Raw genomic sequence first — 23672 nt, 5'->3', positions numbered from 1 at the left:
TGTTATGTTTTTATGCCTTGCCATATTTAGATGCCATATTTACACAGCAAAAACACGCAACCTGAGTCAGTCATAAGTAGAGCGTAGATGGAAAAAGGGTACTTTGATTCACGCACGGTATGGTGCACGTGCAGGAAGAAGTACGGGGTGTAAATGCCACAATAATATATATAACAATAATATAAATTTATGTCGAAATTTGCTTTAAAACACGGTGAAAAGCTGACAGTTTTTTTTGAGTGACGTCCTCCCTCCTGTACTTTTGTTGTCTTGCGCCATGCCTTCTCCTCCTTCTTCGAAATGCCGGACACTTTCTGAAGCTACCGCTCAGCTAATAGACCCAAAATTACAGTTGCTCTACAGTAATACAATCCCAACTGTCTGTGCAGACAAACATGAAACAAACAAAGAAACACGCAGCACGCTTTGATCCATCAATCCCTAAACCAACCCAGATGCAGAGGCTGCGCAAATGGGTTGGTGTAGATCAAACTGTGTCAAGTCTTCAGTAATAAGCTGAGAGTCTCTGAAGGGCAGCAGTCACAAGTTCTATCAATTAGACTTGTGCTTTCCTCCTGATGGTGAATCTGGCGACTGAGACATGGCTGTGTGTCGTTACCACACCTTCAAACCACCTTGTTTACATTATTGTCAGGATGATGGAGGCTCTAGATGCAGTTGTTGTATCCTAGAACAAACAAAAAAAGTTTACTTTGGTTTGTTAAATTTGAAGTCCCTTGTTTTTTGTTGGAACAAAGGAGCTAAAACCTCCAGACTTTAAGGAAAGGCTTTGTTGGGGAATGGTTTTTCATTATGATATTTTGATTTCTGATTATATTATGACACATTTTTTTTTTTGTTCTCCCAACAGTGATACAGTGGTTCAGGCTGGTGTGAATTTTGTTTTCTTATTTGTATTATTCTAGTAAATAAAAGTTACTGTACGAGATGCTGAGACGTGGCCTTAGTCACCCAGAAGATTGTAATTTTATTTATTTGAAATTTGCTTGTGCTGCTTCTAATTATGACTTGGTTATGGTAAGAAGAGTGGCTCTCATTTTTTGGTGATGCTAGTGTATATGATGTTATTTTGGCACCATTACAAATCATCAGTCGGACATGTGCTTACTTCCTATTATCATGACTTAGTGTTCCATCCATTTGACGAAAGCTACCGCCTGCAAGGCACATGTGTGACCATCAGCCTTTGTCTGCCCGTTCCATAGTTGTTGTTTTTTTATTTTATTTTAATTTTGATGTGATTTGTTTGTTAAATTCTGGACCATAGAGCGCACCAGACTATTAGCCACGCCCACTAAATTTAAGACGGGAAACAGATCTTGTTCATACATAAGTCGCACTGGTCTATGAGACGTGGGTGCAGTGGTGCTGTCTGAGCTGTAGAAAGGTCAGTGGTGCACCCGGTTTAAAAGTGAATAAAGATCACTTCTAAACCAGTTTTGAAAATAGGGTCCAGCACGTAGACTGACTCATGAAACAAACTGGCCAATGTTCTGAAGTTGAATCATCAACTCCTCACATCTTTTATTGACATTAAAGTGCTCCAAATTCGCTGTTTTCTACCACCTGTCCGAAGTTTGACACCACAGCCGGTCTCAGCTGCTGCTTCTGGTCTCTGCTCCTCCAGGAGATCGGCTCAGTGGGTGGAGTTGTGGAGTCATTTTGAGCGCTTTAAAGTCAATAAAACGCCTGTGATTTCACTGGTTTAATGTGACGAGTCTCAATATTTAGGCACCATGACTGTAGCGGCTTATAGTCTGGAAATTACGGTAATTGGTTATTGTCTTTTATGTTACTATTTGTAGCACGATGAACTCAGATGCTGCTCAGGTGGAAATGAGCTGCTTGGCAGAGGTCTTTAAGTGCTCTTCCAGTTACATACTGTTAATGTTAAAACCAATAACATCACAGTCTTCAGTCTTGTCTGGTAACCAAGTCAACCATTTTGTCTCGACTTGTATCTTGTCAGTCTTCTGTTGTGATGTTGAGAATTGGCAAAAAAAAAAAAAAAAAAAAAAAATGTATATATATATATATATATATATATATATATACAAACTGCATACCATACAATGGCAAAAATACAATTGCATTGTTTTCTCATGGATGAAAGTGCAGTTCCCACACATGGACTGCATACTTTCACACCTGTGCCCATTTGGTTCCTGTGTGCAGCAGTGTGGTGATTTGTTTATGCTGTGTGTGCGATTGTGCTGCTGCAGAGGTAAAAGCTTCAAAACTACTGAAAAAGTTTGCAACATCATTTATTTTTTCAGCCCGCTCTTTCTTGTTAGTGAACGCTTCACATTGTGCACATGAGTATTAGCCTCAAACAAGTCTGTCCTCTTTGTTTTGGGCTCTATGGGGACTCCCCCCTTCCACGGAAAAAAAAAAAAAAAAAAAAGAAGAAGTGTTTTGGAAGGCAAGCCAAGCCATGTGCGGGAGAGAGCATGGAATCAATACTGTCTTCTTTTCCAACTTGATTTAAATGAGGGCTACCACGTCTGAAGTTTCTTCTTGCCATGTTCATCTTGAAAGAATGTGCGCTGGTTGCACTGACTCCAAAGCCCAGCACAGTTACCATTGGCATATTAATAATTTAATGCAAATAATCATTGAGTATGCAGTTTGTGTGGGAATTTGAGCTGAAAGACAAAAGTAGAAAGTGGGGCCTCACATTGCGTTGAGGAAAATAAAGTAAGATGTTACGCAGGCCTCTTTCTAGCATCTCCACGGGCGAATGCTGGAATGAATCCCCTTAAGAGCTGTACCATCTTGTCACGCTGTCTCTCATTTGGATCCGATCAACACTCCTCATTCCGCTCTACTGTAATGTGACATGTCAAAGTTTAATTTGAGGAGTAAACAAAGTTTGGCTCAAAGTTTTTATGCGGGGTCTGTGACCGAACGGCGGAGAGGTTGACCGGGAAGGTGTTTGTCTGGGGTGAGGCGGGGAAGCTGATGTTATTGTGTCGTGCGAGAAGGTTGGTGGGCGGCGTGGGAGTTGTCGCACATCACACACACGCAGAACCAGCCATGATATTAAAGGCTCGCCGTGGTCGCTCTCAGGCTTCAACTACAGTTACATTCTCTCGCTCCCATTAGACTGTCAATAATTCATGGCAGAGATTCCTTGGGATTCAAAGGGTGGGTTCGCCTGTGTTGGTGGCAAATGCATGTTATTTGCAGTGGTTAAATAATATGCATTGCATGTCGCTTATCACTGGCTGCTTCTCTGCTGTCATATATTGAGATGTTGTCATGAGGTGCAAGTTGCTGGCACCGAAGACACATAGCTCTTATAATACGGGATGGTGCAGACCTGACATTGATGTTGTGCATGACATATACATGTACATGTACAGTGGTACCTTGGTTCTGGACCACAATCCGTTCCAGACGGCCGTTCAAGAAGCAATTTGTTTGAAATCTGAATGGATTTTTCCCATTACAATGAATGGAAAAAGAAATAATGCGTTCCAAACCTTAAAATAGTCTTTTGTAGGAGTGAATGTAGAGTGTCTGCTGCAGGTGGCTGTTCCTCTATGTGTGTGGCCGCTGCATGTGGGAGGGGTTGCCGAGTGAGTGACGTCTCTCCAGAAGTGAAGAGGTGCCCGGTGCGTGTCCAGCTCTGAATGTGCGCTTCTGTGCAGTTTGGCTGTGACAAAGTCATAAACCAAGTCACGCTCTGTCCCAGACTCGCCTCATCCCTGTCCCAGCTCCAGCCCACAACAGGACATCAAACCCTGGAGTGTGGCTCCAGCACCTCCCCTGTGACACTCTACCACGGTCCAGTGTGGAGACAGGAAAGGTTTTACACCTCAGTATGAAGAAAAAACAGGCAGTAAATGGAGCTAACGGGACACGTCTGCATACAGAGGCTGCGTTATACACAATAACAAAGCGCCTCGTGGGTCAGCTGATTGGTCCGCACACGTTATGGTTTTTTTGGCTTTTTTCAGGGGCGTTTGAGTTCTGGATTTTTGTTCGAAATCAGAAGAGAAAAGATCTCAAAAGGTTTGTTCGAACTCCGATTTGTTCGAATTCCGGGACGTTCGAAAACCGAGGTTCCACTGTACATGTATTTCATCGGAAATATCTCAAGAACAGTGCTGTCTCTGTGCTGTGAAAAGCAAAGTATAAAATCTCTGATCAAAACTGCTTGCCGTAACATTTATCACAAGCGGACATATGTGCCACATACGTGTTTTCACTGGCAAATAAATCATAACTTGCATAACAAATGTAGTCGACACGCACGTCTTTATTTGTCATTTACAGTAAATGTAATCCAGGGCATGAAGCAAAGTGGACCAGAAAATAAGTTTGATCTCCCCATCGAGGTCCATTCCTTTTTTTCCAGTCTTAGGTCCCATGGACAGACTGGAAGGGGCGGAGACTTAGGCTCACTACATTAAGTATAAATGAGAGCCGCTATCCCTTTGGAAAAATGATCTTTGTTAAAGATAAAATCACATGTGATCAATCCATGGTTAAAAAATTCTGGTGGAAAAAATAAAATTTCAATAAATAAGTGCTTTTGTTTGGAATTTTTTTCCAAATTATTCCAAATTTTCGGGATCGGATAAAAAGGTGTGAACTGAGGAAGATGACGTTCCGGTGGAGGGTTGTACTTCCATGGGATTTTGGAAAGGTTTTGAAGGAATTATCCTTCACTTTTCATCGCTTCTCCTTATGCGCCCACTCCTCATCACAACTAACTGGAAGGATGGGTTTGGGTTTGATCCAGACAAACCTAACCGTGATTTTGATGCTAGCTTACATCATGACACGAAGTCATTTTAATGAATGTGTTTTCTAAAAAAAAAAAGAATCATGTGAAGTCAGCTCCTTGGTTGTTGTGTCTTTCTGCTTTTCTAGTTTCAACTGTCAAATGGTTATGACTCTCTGCAAAACAAGCTCACTTTATAGTGACTCGTTTTGGTTTCAAAAAGGGTTGAAACCAAACAAGAAATGGCTCTGTATTCAATTAAAACCATAAGGGAGGAGCGCATGTGTGTGCTCACCGTGATAATAATACCAGCGAGGACATTGTCATATGGACATATTAGCAGCTGCTCTGGATTCCTCTGTGTTTTATGTGTATCATTTTCTCTCAATAGTGGCGCTTATGGTGTGTGTGTGTGCGTGCGTGTTTGTGTGTGAGGGAGAAATAGCTTGAGAATGTGTGAGAGGTGATGTGGAAGGATGAGGGAGGCTGAGACAGGAGAGCTGCCCCCAGTAATGAGGCCCTTTTATGGGCTTTAATTTGTCCCACTCCCCTGGGAGACTGATGGATGGCTCTCTTTATGCTCACCCTCTTTCTTTTTCCCATCTGTGATACAGAGGATTTATTTATACCCTGATATTACCTCCCTAACAAGTGCTGCCTGGCTTTAGCACTGGATCACAGACAGGCAGCGGCGGCGAGAGCCGCGGCGTGCTGCTACACACAGTATTATGCCGAGCTCTGCCTGTAAGATTTTCACTGTATTTGTTTCTTGTCTGTCTGTGCAGCTGCGTGCAGAGGGGGGAAAACAAAACATTTCTGCCCCTGGGCAATTCATTGGGAATTCTGGCCCACTCCCGCAGGCTTTGACTCCTGGGAAATGAAATTTAAAAACTAACTTAAAAGTTTATCAGCAGTTGGCAGCTTTGGCAAGTGATAAAAATGACCGGTCGGGGAGGCAGATTGAGGCTGACAGCTACAGAGGGAGGAAAATAGAGCGCCGCATACGTTTACCTCGGCGTTTCAAAGGATTGGGCACCACGCTGGCAGGCCTGCCCATGCCCATGTTCATCCATTCATCCGCCGCTCAGCTCAGCCTGTCACCATGGAAACTTCAAACGGGAGTTTGGAGTCACAGGAGTCATTCCGCATCAACTATCAATGCAGCCATTTACATACGTGCATACATTACAGTTTGTTGTAGCTGGTTGCTGTTATTGACCACTTCAAAGCCGATTCATGTGATGAGCGAAGTATCAAAAATAAGAACCAGTGCTTCAGTGTTGGAACTTGCCGAGTGTGGATCAAGAATGTCGATGGCATTAGGAGTCAAAAAGAGTCTCAGTTGTCATTCACTTCCCGCAAATATATGAATGAAACCTTCTCACATGAGACAATGTGGATCTGACAACGTCCTTTTTCAACGCTGCTAGAGCCTGTTTTAGTGGACCTGGCTTCACTGAATGCTTGCTGTCAATCAAAGAGTGCGTGATTGACAGGCTCCGTGAGGCAGCTTTGCTCGTCCAATCCATTGCTAAGACCAATCGATAATACATCCAGGGAAATAGTTATTGTGGTCATAAGCACTGTCAACAATCAAACTGGAAGTGGGCAATAGTGATTTTCCCTTTTTTGCTTTCTAACTTGCTTTTCAAACTCAGGCATAGATGCATTGCATTATATATATCTATATCTATATATATATATATATATATATATATATATATATATATATATATATATATATAGATATAGATATAGATAGCGGTTCCTCAGTTTTTGAACGTCCCGGACTTCAAACAAATCCGAGTTCGAACAAAAATGTCAAATTTCTTTTTTTTGCTTATGATTTCAAACAAAAATCCAGAAATCGACGCCCCATAACATGCACAGACCGACCAGCTGACCCATGAGGCGCTTTGTTATTGTGTATAACGCAGCCTCTGTATGCAGACGTGTCCCGTTAGCTACATTTACTGACTGTTTTTTCTTCATACTGAGGTGTAAAACCTTTCCTGTCTCCACACTGGACCGTGGTAGAGTGTCACAGGGGAGGTGCTGGAGCGCTCACTCCAGGGTTTGATGTCCTGTTGTGGGCTGGAGCTGGGACAGGGATGAGGCCAGTCTGGGACAGAGCGTGACTTGGTTTATGACTTTGTCACAGCCAAACTGCACAGAAGCGCACATTCAGAGCTGGACACGCACCGGGCACCTCTTCACTTCTGGAGAGACCTCACTCACTCGGCAACCCCTCCCACATGCAGCGGCCACACACATAGAGGAACAGCCACCTGCAGCAGACACTCGACATTCACTCCTACAAAAGACTATTTTAAGGCTTAGAACGCATTATTTCTTTGTCCATTCACTGTAACGGGAAGAATCGATTATATATATATATATATATATATATATATATTTTTTTTTTATTTCATTGTTAAAAGAAATGAAGTGCATTTTGAACTGTACATGAGACATTTATAGCCTCTAATGATGAGCCCTGTGTAAGGCTCCATCATGGGAACATGCCGGGCGCCTGTGCAGCCTCAGACTGAGCTGAGCAGATTGAAAGTGTAGGTGAGTGTTGAGTGGTGTTAACCTGACGCCATGGACAACGCAGATCTGTACTGACCAGGTGTTAACTGACTCGATGAAGCGATGGTGGAGGTGGAGGTCTTGAAAGTGAACTGCTCCTGAGGTATTCATGTGATGTGTTGGAGGCTCTACCCTATGATGAAGTCCTTGACTGAACCAGAGTTTCTTGGTGTCAGCTGTTGCAGCGGGAGAGACATGAACATGTTGGCAACATCGACCCCCACACTGGCTTCCTTTCTGAGGGGCTCAGCCTTGACTTGAAACTGTAGCAAACTGGATGGTGAATCTAGTGGTGAAGCGTTATTATTGGTCGGTTGCTGGACAATATGAAATGCTAGTCACTGAACAAAGCTGAGAGTATTGGTGACGTGTCTTGACTACAGTTTAGTCCATTGACAGTTTTTAATGTCTCCATTCCACTGTGAGTCTAGACACCTGATGATCCGAGTCAGTGGGAATGGATTGTGTGACTGAGTATTCAAATCATATTTTGTTTGCATGATCACATGATCCGTGCTTGTCAAGTCAGCTTTCTTTTCTTTGCAACAATCAGCCTCCACTATGTCGAAAGGTTGTTGTGCCGTTATTTTCTTTGAGTGAAACTACAAGATCAATGGCGACACTCATTTACGTATATTAGTGGCCCAAAAAATATTTCATTCATAAGTTTAATAAGTTGATCCAGAGTGTAATTCTTGTCTAAATGTTGAAGCCATACAGCTCAAATAATCTGAACATTTATTTGTCCATTGTAGTTCTGCGATCTTCCTTTTGCCAGAATATGAATGAAAAAAAAAAAAATATTGTTAAAGTAAGCTGTCAAGAGAACTAAAGAACAGTCCAGGCTGCATCTTTGTGCTTCTGCACCTTACAGTAGGTCGATTGCTCTTTGAAGAACTGGCCTTCCTGGCTCAACTTGTGTCTGGTTGGATGGGAGGCCCACATCCGATGGCCCTTGGGCGCTTCCTTTCAAACCTCCTGGTGTCCTGCGGTTGAGCTCAGATCCTCTATAGAAAAGCCATCTGCCCACTGTGATCACCCTCTCAAGTGTCTTGCTTGAGCCTCATCGCTACTGTGCTCCACACCAATGTGGCGCTGGAAGAAAGAGACGCAGAGTGATGGGTATATTATTGGCGGAAAGAGGAGGATGAGTGGAGGTGTTTACACGCGCTGAGTCATGAGAGATTTACATCTTATTTGAGTCCGATTTTGTGGTGTCATGATCACCGAAAGGAACCCTTACTTATCTTTATTCCTCTCACTCAGTTGACCTGATAAAAGAAATAAAAATAATTCAAATTCACTTATGTAAATGAGGCGACAGTAAGTCCAGCATCTGCACTTTTGCCCCATCAATTTTCGGTGCCATCACTTGCTTTGAATGTGGCAAGTCCCGATTGATCCTTCATTTGTCACAGTCACAGAGGAGGGAAAAAAAAAATCCAGCAGCAACTCTAACTGCTCCTTTTTCACTCCCTCCTTTTCCTCACAGTCTTTCTTTCACCATCCATTACAGAAGTGTGACAGGTTCCAGACGGGCTGAGAGGAGGAGAACAATGTGTTGTGACCCTCGGTACCTCCCTCCAGCTCAATGCCTGGCTGCAGCTCCTTCTCCCAGCAGGCCGTGGGGGGCCTGGCCTCCGCCCCTCTGTCCGCCCCCCCTTCATCCCCCCTTCCTCTGTAACCACTGCCTGAATCAATCGCTCTCCAACAGCATACAAACGATCCATGGAAGTCCATGCATCACAGTACAGAGCCGCAGCCATGTGCTCCACAACTGACAGGCAGCCAGAAAACAGACCTGGAAATAAGAAAGAAAAAAACATTCTTTCATGAATATTCCAATTTTATTTTTTCATTACTTCAGTCAATACAGCGCTGGAAAATGATCAGCTTTAATTAGTGCCGATTAAATTGTGGGGAACAATTTCATTTGCTGTTATTTGGTCATTGATTTATGGTAATAAGTGAATACGGCTGCGACCAGTGTAATTGATTTTTAAGCAATAAAATATTATTCATCACAAACGTTGCATCCAATAACCCAGAATCCAGCCCCAGTTTAGTGTGGATCTCATAGTCACAGCAGAGACAGTGGCTCATGTGAAGGCAAGAGGCCTGTTTCACTGGCCTGCGAGTCTTGATGTTGCTTCATGGCGTGGTTCCCAGCTCCACAGCAAGTAGTCGTCTTCAACTTTTTGTTCTGAGATTCTCCATCTTCAAAATTGTTTCATTGGTGTGTGGTGTAGTTTCCGTGCTGAGGATGTGCTTTCAATTCTTGAGAAGTTTAAATCCACTTTAAAAGTGGAGTGGTTGAGTTGTAGCCCATCAGACTCTTAAAAAGTCCACTGATCTTTACATGGATTGTTGCTCTCTGCTTCCACTTCCTCCAGCTTTTATGTATGTGTGTTGTGCAGGCGAGTTCTGGAACACTGCTGCCTCCTGCTGTCCAGTTGAGCTTGTTCGAATGCTACTGTTACAGCTATCCTTTAGAATTCCGATGCTGCAACCCTGTCTAGTTGTGTAAATAAATTAATGCCGAAACATGAGAGGGAGTCAAAACATCGGTGGAAAAGAGTGCAGATTCAAGATAACTTTGCCACACAACTTTTAACATATGCTGTTTTGTCTCACCTTCCAGGTTTGAAATGAGTTTCCTTCTGTCGTTGGAAGGTTCGTGATAAAAATAAATAACTGTGTGACTCAACAATGAAGGTGTCGGTGACACACAGTGCAGGTCAACCACCTGATAAAACTCACAACAGACCACATTTTTCAGTACACAACTCCATGTCTCTCCGGACATCTTTGGTGAAGTTGGACCATTTTCCACTGCAGACCTGATGACTGAAAACCACTTAGCTATAGGTCTGTAGTTAAAAGTGTTTATATGTGAGCCATCCAGTTGTATCACTGGGCGCTGTGTGAGCAGAAAGATTTCTTTTGGCTTTACGTCATTTCCAAATGTGAGTTGTTTCGATGGGAAGCACTAATAAACAGCGGAATGACTGACTCTGTGCGATACCTGCACACTTAAAGCAGTGACTGCCTCCCAAGAGTCTGGTTCTCACCAGGTTTCTGCCTGGTTCAGCCTTAAAACAGGCTTTTGTAGGAGTGAATGTAGAGTGTGTGCTGCAGGCGGCTGTTCCTCTATGTGTGTGGCCGCTGCATGTGGGAGGGGTTGGCGAGTGAGTGAGGTCTCTCCAGAAGTGAAGAGGTGCCCGGTGCGTGTCCAGCTCTGAATGTGCGCTTCTGTGCAGTTTGGCTGTGACAAAGTCATAAACCAAGTCACGCTCTGTCCCAGACTGGCCTCATCCCTGTCCCAGCTCCAGCCCACAACAGGACATCAAACCCTGGAGTGAGCGCTCCAGCACCTCCCCTGTGACACTCTACCACGGTCCAGTGTGGAGACAGGAAAGGTTTTACACCTCAATATGAAGAAAAAACAGTCAGTAAATGTAGCTAACGGGACACGTCTGCATACAGAGGCTGCGTTATACACAATAACAAAGCACGTCGTGGGTCGGCTGATGTTTTTTCCGGCTTTTTTCGGGGGCGTTCGAGTTCTGGATTTTCGTTCGAAATCCGAAGCAAAACAATCTCGAAATTTTTGTTCGAACTCCGATTTGTTCGAATTCCGGGACGTTCGAAAACCGAGGTACCACTGAATATGTATTTATTATTAAATAAATGAGTTGAACTGGAAAGTATGACCAACTCAAAAGGGGAATAAACAAGTTGCACAAATAAATAGCTTTGCATTCACATGAATCTAAAAAGAGGTTTTTTTTCCCGCGCTCACAGCTTGTTATAAAAACACTGCACTGGTGTGTTATGTAAATCTTTTTCTAGTCCTGCGTCTCACTGGCCGCCTCAAAACTCCCCACTGACGCAGACCAAAATGGCTCTTTTGCTCTGCCTCTAATTGTATCCTGCCAGAGTGTGTGTGCATCCGCGGTCCTCTCTGGTCAGCCGCCGCTATTGTTTACTTCAAGTGTTGTATTAATCTGACTCCCAGCGCTCCACAGGGAGCCCATCGCCCCCCCCCCCCCCCCCCCCCCCCCCAAACATCCCCCACACTCTCACTCACACACACACACAGAGTCTACTATTGCAAAATTGTGTTAATTTACCCAGCCAGAAGTATTAACCATATTATATCAAATAACTGCCAGAGACAATTGGGCAGCCAGCTCCGTGACTTAGTTTTAATTGATTTTCTTACATGCTCTCAGCTGCACATGATTTGGTTTCCCTCTGACACTATGTTTATTAAAGGCATATTGCATAAAGGAATAAATAGATATTGTTGGCTCTATATAAATGTACGCGCGTGAGCTCCAGAGAAAGCAGAGGTTTGTTTTTAATAAGGGGGAGCGTTGAAGGTGAAGGTGGTGTTGGACCCAGAGGTCAAGAGGGCAGTGCCGGACCGCCCTGAATCTGAAGCTGTCAATCACAGCGGCGGCGGCACCTGACTCGTTGGAATATGTAGCAGCATGAGTGGATTCTAATGTATTGTGGTGCGTTTTATCCTCTTCAAGTGCAATAGCTCCGAGGAGACCCCAGGACCGTTTCATCGGGAACATCCTTTCCCAGCTGCCTGGGTCTTAGAGGCATGTGTTCAGAATATCCCACTAATCATCTTCTTGTGTTGGAGGGCACAATATGCTGGAACAAGCGGGGTGCAACACACATAAACACACACACACGTACGCCGGAGCAGACTCTGCCAGTCTGCTGCTCTCTTGTCCCGATGCCCTCGGGGGGAGAGAGACGGAGGGGAACGGTGGTGCAGGGGTCTCGGTATAATCACTTGTGCAACCCCCCACTCACACGCGCTCCTTCGCTCACAAGGACCTGCCCATTCCCAGCGTTGCTCTGCTTCCTTCAAGAGCTCCCTGCGTGAGCTCGTCCTCCGTCACCTTTCTTTACCCCTCCATAGATGCCTTGTTGATAGATCTGCTCTGGAAGTGACTGTAGAGTCCACATTTGTGTTTCGGAGAAACAGTTGGAAACCGCCGTGAACATCAAGTCATGCCTCGAGTTAGTGAGACAGTTGGTGTTTCCTTGACACTGCAGTGTTTCCCCGAGGTGTTTGTGTTTGGAGGCGGGACCTAGCGATCGGATAGTGTCAGCTATGGTGACCGTTTATACACGTTCAAAACAGTGATGGGAATTGGAGGCAATTGGCGTAATTCACATTGAGGAATGGAAAAAGCATGGAAATGAACAACAACAACAGCATTTTAATCGTGTAAAGAAGTGTACAGATTTCTTTAATATATGTTTCACTTCATATTAATAATGTATTATATTCAAAATGTGTCAGGAAGCTCAGAAACAATGAGACTTTATCGCTTCTCATGGTAGAACCAAGAGAGGAAGTTCCATGCATCAAAGCCTCTTATTCTCTAGAATCCATTTTGTTTCACCTTTGTGTCTCTCGTCCCTTGTTGTGTCTCCAACACTCCAAAAAAATCACCAGCAGAATTTTGAATTGCAACAGCAAATCGGTGCCGACAATCTTCATGAATATCGACTTCGGTGTTTGAATTGTTTGTTCATCCTGCGCACTTTTGTCGATCCTTCTCACAACTTATTATAGATTATTGGTTATTGCTTATGTATTGAACCACAATAATAACATTGAAAGATGCAGAACTGAATGATCCATGTTGGTAAGAACTTTGATGTCTTTACAGAAGTTCAGATGTGACCCTCAAAAAGTGACACACTTTCAGCCACTGAGGCGATGAGCCAGCCACTCGATCCACCGACTGCTCCTGAACTTCAACACCTAACTCAGGTATGACGCCGACAGAACACATTTCTGTTTCATTTTCTCCACCAGTTTAGCTCATGCTTGACTCCCAGGAACAATAAGAGGCAAGTCTAATTTCCCACTCGTTGACGTTGTGAGCGTGCGGCCGATGCATCATTCTCCTCTCTCTGACTAATGTCCTGCTTCATTTTGTCCGTCCTGCTTCTGCATTCCCTGCCGTGAAACACTGATTAATGCCGTGACGGCAAATGAGATCGCCGAGGAGCAACTTGTTTATCATTATCAAGCATTCAAGGAGGAACTGGTGCTTCATTTTCTGCTGCGTCTTCGTGGCCAGCTGGTGATGGATGAGAAGTGGATAGCTCCAATCGCGTGTAATGTTGGTCATTTGTGAGTGTGTGGCAACTTAACACTTTCTTAAAAATGCATTCTTTAGAGCTGAGTTGAAGGAAGTCTTCGATGACTTCATTTGTTTATACGTTAAGCCCGCCAGAGTCTTGGTTTCCCCCCCTAAGTTGAGGTCTTAACTGTTATGTAGCGCACTAGAATGAGTCTTTCAGATTCACATACGTCATATGTGAGTTCTGTGGCACATTTCAAGCTGGATCAGAAAATACATTTCCACTGACTCCCATTCATATTTTTGTCAACTTTGGTCCCATGAGACGGAAGTAGATGGACAGGACTCACACCAAAAGCAGTCGAGGTTTGCGGCAGCGCTGCACCCCAGGCTCCCCATAGGTCTTAGGAGTCAAGTCATCTTTGTTCAATCCACTTGGTGTGAAATAATAGTCAAACAACAACTGCCTTTTCTTTGTTTTTCCTGCCTCTACTTTGTGTTGAAGTAAATGACCTTGCAAAGACTGAAAGGAAAGGCAGTGAGGTGTCAGAGCCACACAACTTCAGCGCTAAAATTAAAATCACTCGTGTGATGTTTCTGGAGTAATCGCCAGTTTAAACTTGAAAGTATCCGTTTAAGGAATAATACTGAAGTGCAATTCAAATTCATTGTTTAGTCCTTATTATACGTGATGCGTGCGGATTGTTGAATCCTATATTTTCGGTTTTGTTTACAGTGTGTCACTGCAACCTTTAGCAAAAGCCAACGTTGTCTGGCTTCAGTTTCATCCTCATATCATGCTGCGAACGTAGAGCGGCTCTGGCGTGTTCTCACTCCTGGGCTGTATATCACTTCATACAGAATACATCAATCCTGTTCCCCTAAAAGTCTACCCAGACTGGCAGGCATCCGTCCTCAGCCCTTTCCTCTAACTCTGAGCTGAGGGGGGAAAAAAAACAAGATCCTTCCAAAGTAAAAAGCCAGGCAATGCTAATAATAATAATAATGATAAAATATGAATGGTGACTTGACATATTTACAAATGCGCTGGGAGGCACCCTACTAAACGCCATGGAATGGGAAACCAATGCCATGGAAGAAAGCGATCGCGGGCCCCATCTCCCGCCATTAGATGTTCAGTAGAAGCTGTCAACAGAAGGCACATTTGCCTGCCAAGCTGCTTCTGTGAGCGAGCTCTGTGCCTGCAGCGCGCCCGGAGCTCCTCTTTGACTCAAAGGCTCTATTTCACTTCTTTTAGCCTCATTCGCATGTGGTGCTACACAAAAACCCGGCTTGCTCTCAGCTCGCGAGTGCGCGCGTGTGCGTGTGTGTGTTCAGCTTCTGCTAATGCTGGTGTCGGTTCGCTTGTGTGTGGGCGAAGCGTTGAACTCTTCATCGCTTCTTCAGTGACGCCGAAGCTTCGTCGTTGTCTGAAGACCTGCACTCTGTTGCATAGTGATGCCACCCCTGTCATGCCATCATTACAGCATTGAGGAATGGTCAGGTTTCACACTCATTCTCGCGTTGGATAACATAAAAATGTTCAATAGAAATGATATTTATGCAAATATTTTGCTAACATAGCTCTTGGTAAAACATGAGCGACATGTTGACTTTTTGTTCCTGCGTCTTTAACAGCTTTTTTCTGTCCACTGTTCTGTTTTTAGTAGTTTTGCTGTGACCTCACGATGGCCGGCTAAATACAGACATGGGGCCGCATCTGGCCCCTGGGCCACACTTTCCTTCCAGGGTGTCCCTCACTTCTAACTCTAAGGACACAGGATAGGCCTCAGCGTCCCACCACCCCTCAGTGAGAATAAATATTGTATGTTCGTGTACTGGTATAGTTTATTATTTTCAGAATCATGCACCATTTGAAGTGTATTTGTCTGTCGCTTAATGGAGAAATGGGTTTGCCCACTTTCCTATCTGGCTATTGACAGTAACTTTATGGTGCTTCTCAGGTTGTACTGTTACTCATGTGTAGAGCAAGTGATACAGATGTTAGCAGTACATTTTCATGAGTACATACTAATACCCTCACCTTAACTCAATGGCCCGTTGAATGAGGTGATTCGTACTTCTAGAAAACAGCCATTTGATGGACTGAAAAGATTTGTATCGGATTGTCGGGGGAGCATGAAGTTGATCCGTTTTTTCTTGTTGTTGAAGATACATTCGTGTATTCTAAGAGCAAGGTTCTTTTGACTCACATTTCTGTGAGATGAATCCCGATGCCATTTGTGCGTGATGCTAACATGGACAAAAGACACACGCATGTGGGAAACAGTTTACTTATATTTACTTATTAGCCTCCACACGTGGATGTTTCATTGTGTAGCGTTACGCTATAACACGGTTCACCTTTCGCGGCTTCGCCGTTTCGCGGATTTTTTTAGTGCAGTTTTTTTATTCTTTTTTTTTAAACAGTGCATTGTGTTCTGCATCCTGACTGGCTAAGGGACTAACCAACGTGAACAGTCTCCGCGCCTCGTCTCTGAACAGCTTGCCAAATTTACGTTTACAAATTTACTCCATGATAAAACCCACAATGTCAACGAAACGTTCTGCACCGGCAAAGGCACCTGAGGACGTGCCCAAAGGGAAGAGAAAGATGCTAAATATCGCAGACAAAGTTTAACTTCTGGACATGCTGAAGAAAGGTAGAAGCGATGCGGCTGTCGGGCGCCATTACGGAATAAATGACTCTTCGGTTCGTTCCATAAAGAAGGAGGAAAATAACATAAGGACAACAGCAGCAATAGGTTTTAACAAGGATGGAAAAAGGGTTGTAACTGTCCGCAACAAGACCATTGTAAGGATGGATGCTTTAGCTTTGTGGATTAACAACTATCGGAAAAAGAACGTTCCGCTGGATACCAACGTTATCCGCACAAAAGCTAGCAGAGATGACATTCATGACAGCGAAGAAGGGGAGTCACCCGCACCACAGCCTTCAGCAGACTTCGTGACGAAGAGGCGAAGTTAGAGGAACGGTGAAATACGCGTGAGTCACTATGTGACCAACCTCGTACTGACTATTGAAAATATTATGTCACCGTTTTTCCAAAATCTATCATAGTTATTTGTTGTTTTGGAAAACAGGTTTTGGTCTTTGGTTTCATTGTATACGTAGTTCAGTATTGTATAATAACTGTAAAAAATAAAGCTGACTACTTCACGGATTTCGTGGAACGTCACCCTTGTGATAAATGAGGGTTCACTGCATACTTTTTTTCGAGTCACACTTGGGAGGTTGTGGGGAACACGATCAAGTGGCCACTTCAGTCGTACCTTTTCAGACTATTGCTCCTTGTCATGAAACAGTCATGAAAGTTCAATGGTACGGTGTAGCATTGTCAAACGAAAACCTGGCTCCTGAATGGGTTAGATGTTTTTGGTTTGTTTTCCCTGAGCGTGCAGCTGCAGAGCTGTGCTCTGGCCAGTGTCTTTGGCGAGCGGCTCAAGGGTCAGGCCAGTGGAGTGGAAATGGAAGAGGGCTGTTTGAACGTAATAGGTTGTGACTGCCATGTGTTTCACGCTTCACCGGCTCATTGATTGAGCGCTTGTTTGCTAAATCACTGCTGATTTCCGCCGTCTGCAAGGCCTGTGACACTGAGCGGCGTGCGTGTGGTCACTCCGGTGCAGCCGCGCACTGGCCCCGGGTCATGTGACCAGCACAATGGCGTCGCCGTAAAAGCCTAAAACTAAATAAAGAAGCCGATAAACCGGGTCCGGTCTCCTGTTGAGGAGAGCGAAAAGGTGTCCATACCTGCTTCATTCACAAATCTTAGCACTTTGCTGTTTCCTCTGTGGACTAGCACTCGGCCTGCCGGTCCCCCTCCCCTCCTCCCTTCACCCCCTCTTGTTGCAGACATGCTTTTTACAGCTCGGAGGATGTGGGAGTGCAGCATGTTGGTGTCGTAGGTCAATGTCACTCCACTCGCCAACTGCTTGACAGAGAGAGGACGCCTTCTTTACAACACATCTCTTCATCCATCCGGAGTTTGGAGTCATGCGTTTGGCATTTTTAGTCAACAAATTCACTTTTTAAAATGGCTGGATTTACACGCATTGTAGCTTGAAATATTCTCATTTATAGAATGAGGATTCCTTGTCATATGTACCTGCAGCCGTGTGGAAATGGGCCAGATGCGAATGTATAAACCCGTGTTCATTATTTTCCTGCATTTTCTCCTCTGTACTTCCAGAGCTGCTGGTCCTCCCAGCTCGCCTGTGGCAGCCAGGAGCAGTAAACAGTGTCTTGACTGACTACAACAACTCTCTCTATCTGCGGCCCAAGGTAAACTACAAGGCTTTGATCTGCTATTGATTGTCTCCCCGCGTCTCATCTCGCCCTCCCTCCTCCTCCTCCTCCTCCTCACCGCCGTAAAGACGCCAGCAGCCGCGGCCTCTGGAGCGCCAATCCAGCGGCGCGCTTCTGTAATTTTAATGCTGACTGCTGAGGTTAATTGATATCCCCTCAGTGGTGTTAAAATCGGAGGGAAGGCTGTGAAGTTTAGAGCCTGTGATAATGAGACACAAAGAATACGCGGTTGTGGCGTCTTGAAGCCGGCGTCTAATCGGAGGCTACTCCAGGTCAGAGCAGGGGGATTTGTCTTTGCACCTTCATGCAGACGCACACATGGAGGCCTCCCGCTGTGAGACTTGAGGGCGAGCTGCTCTTTCGGCTGGTCCGTGTGACGTGTGCAGTGGGCCTCGCAGAACTTTCTCCAACTCAACCCATCCAGATCTAACATCCCTGTCACTTCACTCCTTTAGATCTGCATCCTTTGGGCAGGGGCGTGACCTCTGCGACCTTCATCTTTCCCGGAATTGTTGCAGTTTGTAGTGAGAGGCTCACAGATGCAGTCTATCAGACTCAGAATCAGAATTGTATTTATTGCCAGGGTCAGTGGGGAGCCAACTAGGAACGTGTTTTGGAACGGCCGAGGGGAAGAAGCTGTTCCTGTGGTGGGAGGTTCTGGTCTGGATGGACCGTAGCCTCCTGCCAGAGGGAAGAGGAACAAACAGTCCATGTCCAGGGTGATAAGGGTCAGCTCTTATCCGACCTGCACGTCCCTGGGTCCTGGAGACATACAGGTCCTGAAGAGGTGGCGGGCTGCGACCGATCACCTTCTTAGCAGAACGTACGATGCGCTGCAGTCTGCTCTTGTCCCTGGAGGTGGCGCTGTTGTACCAGACAGTGATGGAGGAGGTGAGGATGGACTGGATGATGGCCGTGTAGAACTAGAACCAGCAACTTCGTCGGCAGTCGTAGTTTTCGTAGCTGCCTCAGGAAGAACATTCTCTGCTGAGCCTTCCATCAAAACACAAAAATAAACAAAATAACATGCACGGTAATTCCAGGCCAGCCGTCGTCGGCGCCATCTTGTGATTCATTATTTATTCATTAGTTGAACTGCGTACATGTCGATGGTTCTCACAGCTTGATCCGTAATGTCTTCCTTACTCCACTCGTGAACATGGATCTAAGGCGCCGACTTCTCCCACTCCTGCTACATAGCTTCCAAAAAATGCATTCAATTCCACCACCTGTTTTCCTTCTATCTCAGTGCCTCCAGTATTGATGAGGTTTGGAAGTATCTTCCCTTTTTGTTTACTAATATTCTGTTGAGTCTCCTTGATGTTTCCTGACTTGCAGTATTGTCATTAAATGTGCAGACTTTTGTGAAACCTAAACATTAACCATGACTAATGAAGGACCATCCTTGGAACTTCTATTCATATTTCAATTTGTTTCATTGTAAGTCAGAGATTTATAACTGACTACTTACTATTTTGTTATATGAGCGAAATGAAAGTACAAATTCTGATCTGTCTACATCCCTGTGTCGCTCTTGTTGACATTAAAATAACTGTTTTTAAAGTAAAAATCCAGTTCACTCTTCAAATGGATGTATTTTGAAGCGTGAAAACATCTGAAATCCTACTTCATCTTCCATTAAAGCGCTGGTAAAAGATCTGGATTTGAGCCTTTATCCAGGACTTGGTCGTAGCAGATTGTAGAATTTAACCCTCAAATCCAGGTGTTGTGCGGTCTTTGTGGTGATGTTTGTCGAGGCCGTGCACCGCGGCGCTGGAAGCACAGCAAATCCCCGAAGGACGGCGGGCAGATGAAGGAACTGAGGAATCAATCAGACCTACAGTAGCAATGACCTGAAGTTGAGATCCGTCCAATATTTTGGTTCTGCCTGACATAAGGGGGTGATGTATGGGCTTCACAGCGCCAAGTGTCATGTTCCCACACTTTCTGAGCCTTAATGAAAAAGTGGGGGTAAAGTCAGTATCTGTTTGATGAGTGTTTTTTTCTTCTAATGTCTCATGACCATTTCATTTTTCTTTTTTTTCCCCCCTCTCCTCTCGCTGGTGCCACAGCTCCAGAGAGGATGGAGCGGCGGGATGATGAAGTTTCGGGACGAGGTGGATGTGCCATCCATTACAGGAGGTGGAAAGGTGCAGATAAATCACCTTATCAGCTCTACCTTCTCCCCGCTGAGCTGAGGGAGCACAGCAACAGGGAAATCCATCACGCTCCACAAATGGGACATAACTCAGCGATCACTCCGCCTCCGCGCTCGGCTCTGAACACACCTGGCCACGGCTTTAACGTTCTATTATGACTGACGCGCTTTGCTTTGTCCTCCTGTGTGTGCCTCAATTCCACTTTGATTTTTCATCCATATTAAAAGTCGCCAACTCTGTGACGCGGTGATGCCTGTGTGTTAAACGTGGCATTACGTGACGTGAAGTTGAAGGTTCCCAAGGACAGATGCGCCTCAGACGTCAGCGACACAGTGAAACCCCGTCTGGATACCACCAGCGTTCTCCTGTTCTGTGAACATCAGAGCTTAGGTTGTCACTCCCTGAGAAACTGTTGTCTATTGTTTTGTTGTTAGTTCTGTCTAAACATTATTTCTAATCCATTTAACTGTGATCTTTTCTCCTCATTTTAGAAGCAGAAGAGCCGCTTGCATCATCAAATTCAATTGAGTCTGCAGGACTCACTCGGATGTGTGAGGTGTGCAACTACTTCCTGTCTTGTGAGTCAAGGTAACACGAGTCATATGTGACACGTCTACAAATACAGTTTTCTTTCCCTGATGTTTCAACTGTCATGAACTTTAAGTTTTTTAAAGTCTTTAATTGTTCCTAATACATCAGAATCTCTGCAGGCTTCTCTCTAGAACCTTCATTTATCGCCTGTTTTGTGCTGAAAGTGTAGTTGGTAGCTTTGGAAAAACTGTTCTGATCCACATGTGCCAGGGCCGGTTCACATTTCCAAACCGAGTGAGATATTCTAAGAACACAGCCTCAGCAGAGGTGTATTTTCGGTAGATCACCTAACTACAGTGGTACCTCGGTTTTCGAATGTCTCGGAATTCCAACAAAAATTTCGAGATTTCTGTCCTTCGGATTTCGAACGAAAATCCAGAACTCGGATGCCCCTGAAAAAATCCGAAAAAACCATAATGTACGCGGACCGATCAGCTGACCCACGAGGCGCTTTGTTATTGTGTATAACGCAGCCTCTGTATGCAGACGTGTCCCGTTAGCTACATTTACTGACTGTTTTTTCTTCATATTGAGGTGTAAAACCTTTCCTGTCTCCACACTGGACCGTGGTAGAGTGTCACAGGGGAGGTGCTGGAGCCACACTCCAGGGTTTGATGTCCTGTTGTGGGCTGGAGCTGGGACAGGGATGAGGCGAGTCTGGGACAGAGCGTGACTTGGTTTATGACTTTGTCACAGCCAAACTGCACAGAAGCGCACATTCAGAGCTGGACACGCACCGGGCACCTCTTCACTTCTGGAGAGACCTCACTCACTCGGCAACCCCTCCCACATGCAGCGGCCACACACATAGAGGAACAGCCACCTGCAGCACACACTCTACATTCACTCCTACAAAAGACTATTTTAAGGCTTGGAACGCATTAGTTCTTTTTCCATTCATTGTATTGGGAAAAATCCATTCAGATTTCGAACAAATCGCTTCTGGAACGGATTGCGATCCAGAACCGAGGCACCACTGTGTATAATTTAAGGTTATAATCGAATTATTTATCAGTGACACCAAAATATATCCACTACTTTGCCTTTACTGTATTCTGCATGGAGTTAAAGTATTTCCCCGTAATCGACCGCCATCAGGTTTCACACACAAGGTTGCTAAGCAACAATAATGACAGTGACCTTTCAGAAGTCAGTGGGATATGTAAGGGGCTGCCGCTCACTTGTGGCTCCACGGTTCTTTCCCTGGATAAGACACACCTTAACACAGCATCGAGCACGTTCTTGAGGTGGCGTTCCCCTGCACCATAATGTAAAAGCCACTCCAACAGCACAGGTACCTAAGAAAGCGAAGCCTTTTAAACATCCTCACCCTTGTTTGTTCTGTCTCTAGAGGCCGTGTTCCGTACTCGTGGGATTCAGGAATAGACAAGGAGAATTGCAAATTTGTTTCGCCTGCTACACGTGTTTTACGCCTGCTGCATTGAAGCTAAAGATGTTAGACTGAGACCTAAACACGCATGTATTTCATTTAGCGCTCCAGAACTCCTCATGTGTTGTAATAAGGAGAGGTGTCGGCTTTGTTTTCTTGTTGTTTGATGAACACATGGATACTTTTTACCAGTTAATGGAGTTGACCAGCCTTTAGAATATGACCGTCTGTCTTCTGTGTGTCGCTCCCCTCCTCCCACTTTAGCTCATCTGACTGTTGACATTAAAACACTTTTGATTTTGTGTAGTATTGAGCTCCTGGCCACAGGACAGAATGCAGCTTATTATTGTGAAGTTGGTCAAGCTGCAAACCTGGTGACGTCGATAACCCCCTGAAGTTGCTATTTGTGAACGATTTAAGTAAATCAAAGTCAGAGCAGTGAAGGCTTCTCACATTTCCCGACATTTAAGAACCAGCAAAAGCGCTGTCGTTCGTGCGCGTTGGGTCATTTCAGTGGAGCTATGCAACAGCGCGCTGAAAGACCTCGCTCTGACCTGATGTTTTCACAGGGACTGGATGAAGTGAGCGGTGGCGGCAGGAAGCCTGTCCCTCTTTGACTCGGCCCGAGCACAGTTGCCTCAAGATTAATGTCTGATCCCCTGGAGGCCAGTGGAGGTCACACTGACCAGCCAGGTGCTCCAGGCTTTGAGCTCAAGCTGTCTGCCTCCTGATGCTGTCATGCTGCCTTCGTGACTCCTAGAGATTTGAGGGGGAGGAGTATTTTGGACTGCTCAATACGGTACGCATACTGTCTGATACTAGGCTGCTGTGACAACCTTTAAATACAAGTTAGTCTGCTGGCTGCAACTCACCATGGATATTGTCTGAAACTGAGGCTTGTTATTCCCACAGCATTTGACAAATAATCTCATTTACATGTTGTTTTCGACACAGTTTTCTGTCTACGTTCCTAGTCTTGTGCCATTTCTGTGCTGCATTACGCCACCTTTTGATTTACAAATGAAACACTGAGCAGCTTGGTGAAGTTTGAATTACAGCAACCGTACTTCTTCATATTATGACTTTAAGATCTGACGCCTGATTTTTCTTTACTGTAGCATTTGTTGCAAGAAATGTCTCCTAAAATATATCAAATATATATAGGAACTTTTTTTTATTTTTTTTTCCTCTATATTGTGTGTGTGTATATATATATATATATATATATATATATATATATATATATACACACACACATATGTACGATATATATATGTGTATATATATATATATATATATATACACATACACATATGTACGATATATATGTGTGTATATATATATCCTATATATGTGTGTATATATATATATACACATATATACAGTATATATATATACACACACATATGTACGATATATATATATTTATATACAGTATATATATATATACACACATATACACATATATACAATATATATATTTTGTGTCTATATACATATATATTATATATACATACATATATATGTGTGTTCTTCATGTGTTCATGTTATAGTGTTTCAGCTTCAGCCTTCACATTTTGCTACCTTAAAATAAGTTGTTAAAATAATTTTTAACAACTTTTTGGGAACTGTTTTCTTTTCTTTTTTTTTCCCCTGCAGTTGCTTGGTCAGCTTCCAGTCAAGTTTGGGTTCGTATTTGTAGCAATACTTTTCTGAGTGTTGTGACTTTAAAAAAGAA

General features: G+C 44.3%; 1 long non-coding RNA gene across 3 annotated transcripts in view; it reads left to right on the top strand.

The window, feature by feature from the left end:
- The window catches only part of LOC128754401 (uncharacterized), a 36339-nt gene extending 13213 nt beyond the window's left edge, over window positions 1–23126 (top strand). Inside the window, exons 1-5 of one of the 3 annotated variants that reach the window (XR_008413922.1) lie at window positions 12821–12889; window positions 13048–13151; window positions 17679–17770; window positions 19867–20541; window positions 22504–23126. This is a non-coding gene — a long non-coding RNA (uncharacterized LOC128754401). Of the gene's footprint in view, window positions 1–12820; window positions 13152–17678; window positions 17771–19866; window positions 20542–22503 lie in introns of those variants that run through there. The other 2 variants (XR_008413921.1, XR_008413920.1) reach the window with 2 other exon arrangements.
- Window positions 23127–23672: the final 546 nt, after the last annotated feature.

Source organism: Synchiropus splendidus, chromosome 2, assembly GCF_027744825.2.
Source record: "Synchiropus splendidus isolate RoL2022-P1 chromosome 2, RoL_Sspl_1.0, whole genome shotgun sequence".
Classification (NCBI taxonomy): domain Eukaryota; kingdom Metazoa; phylum Chordata; class Actinopteri; order Syngnathiformes; family Callionymidae; genus Synchiropus; species Synchiropus splendidus.
Note: the sequence above shows the minus strand (reverse complement) of the source record. Positions and strands in the feature narration are given on the sequence as shown.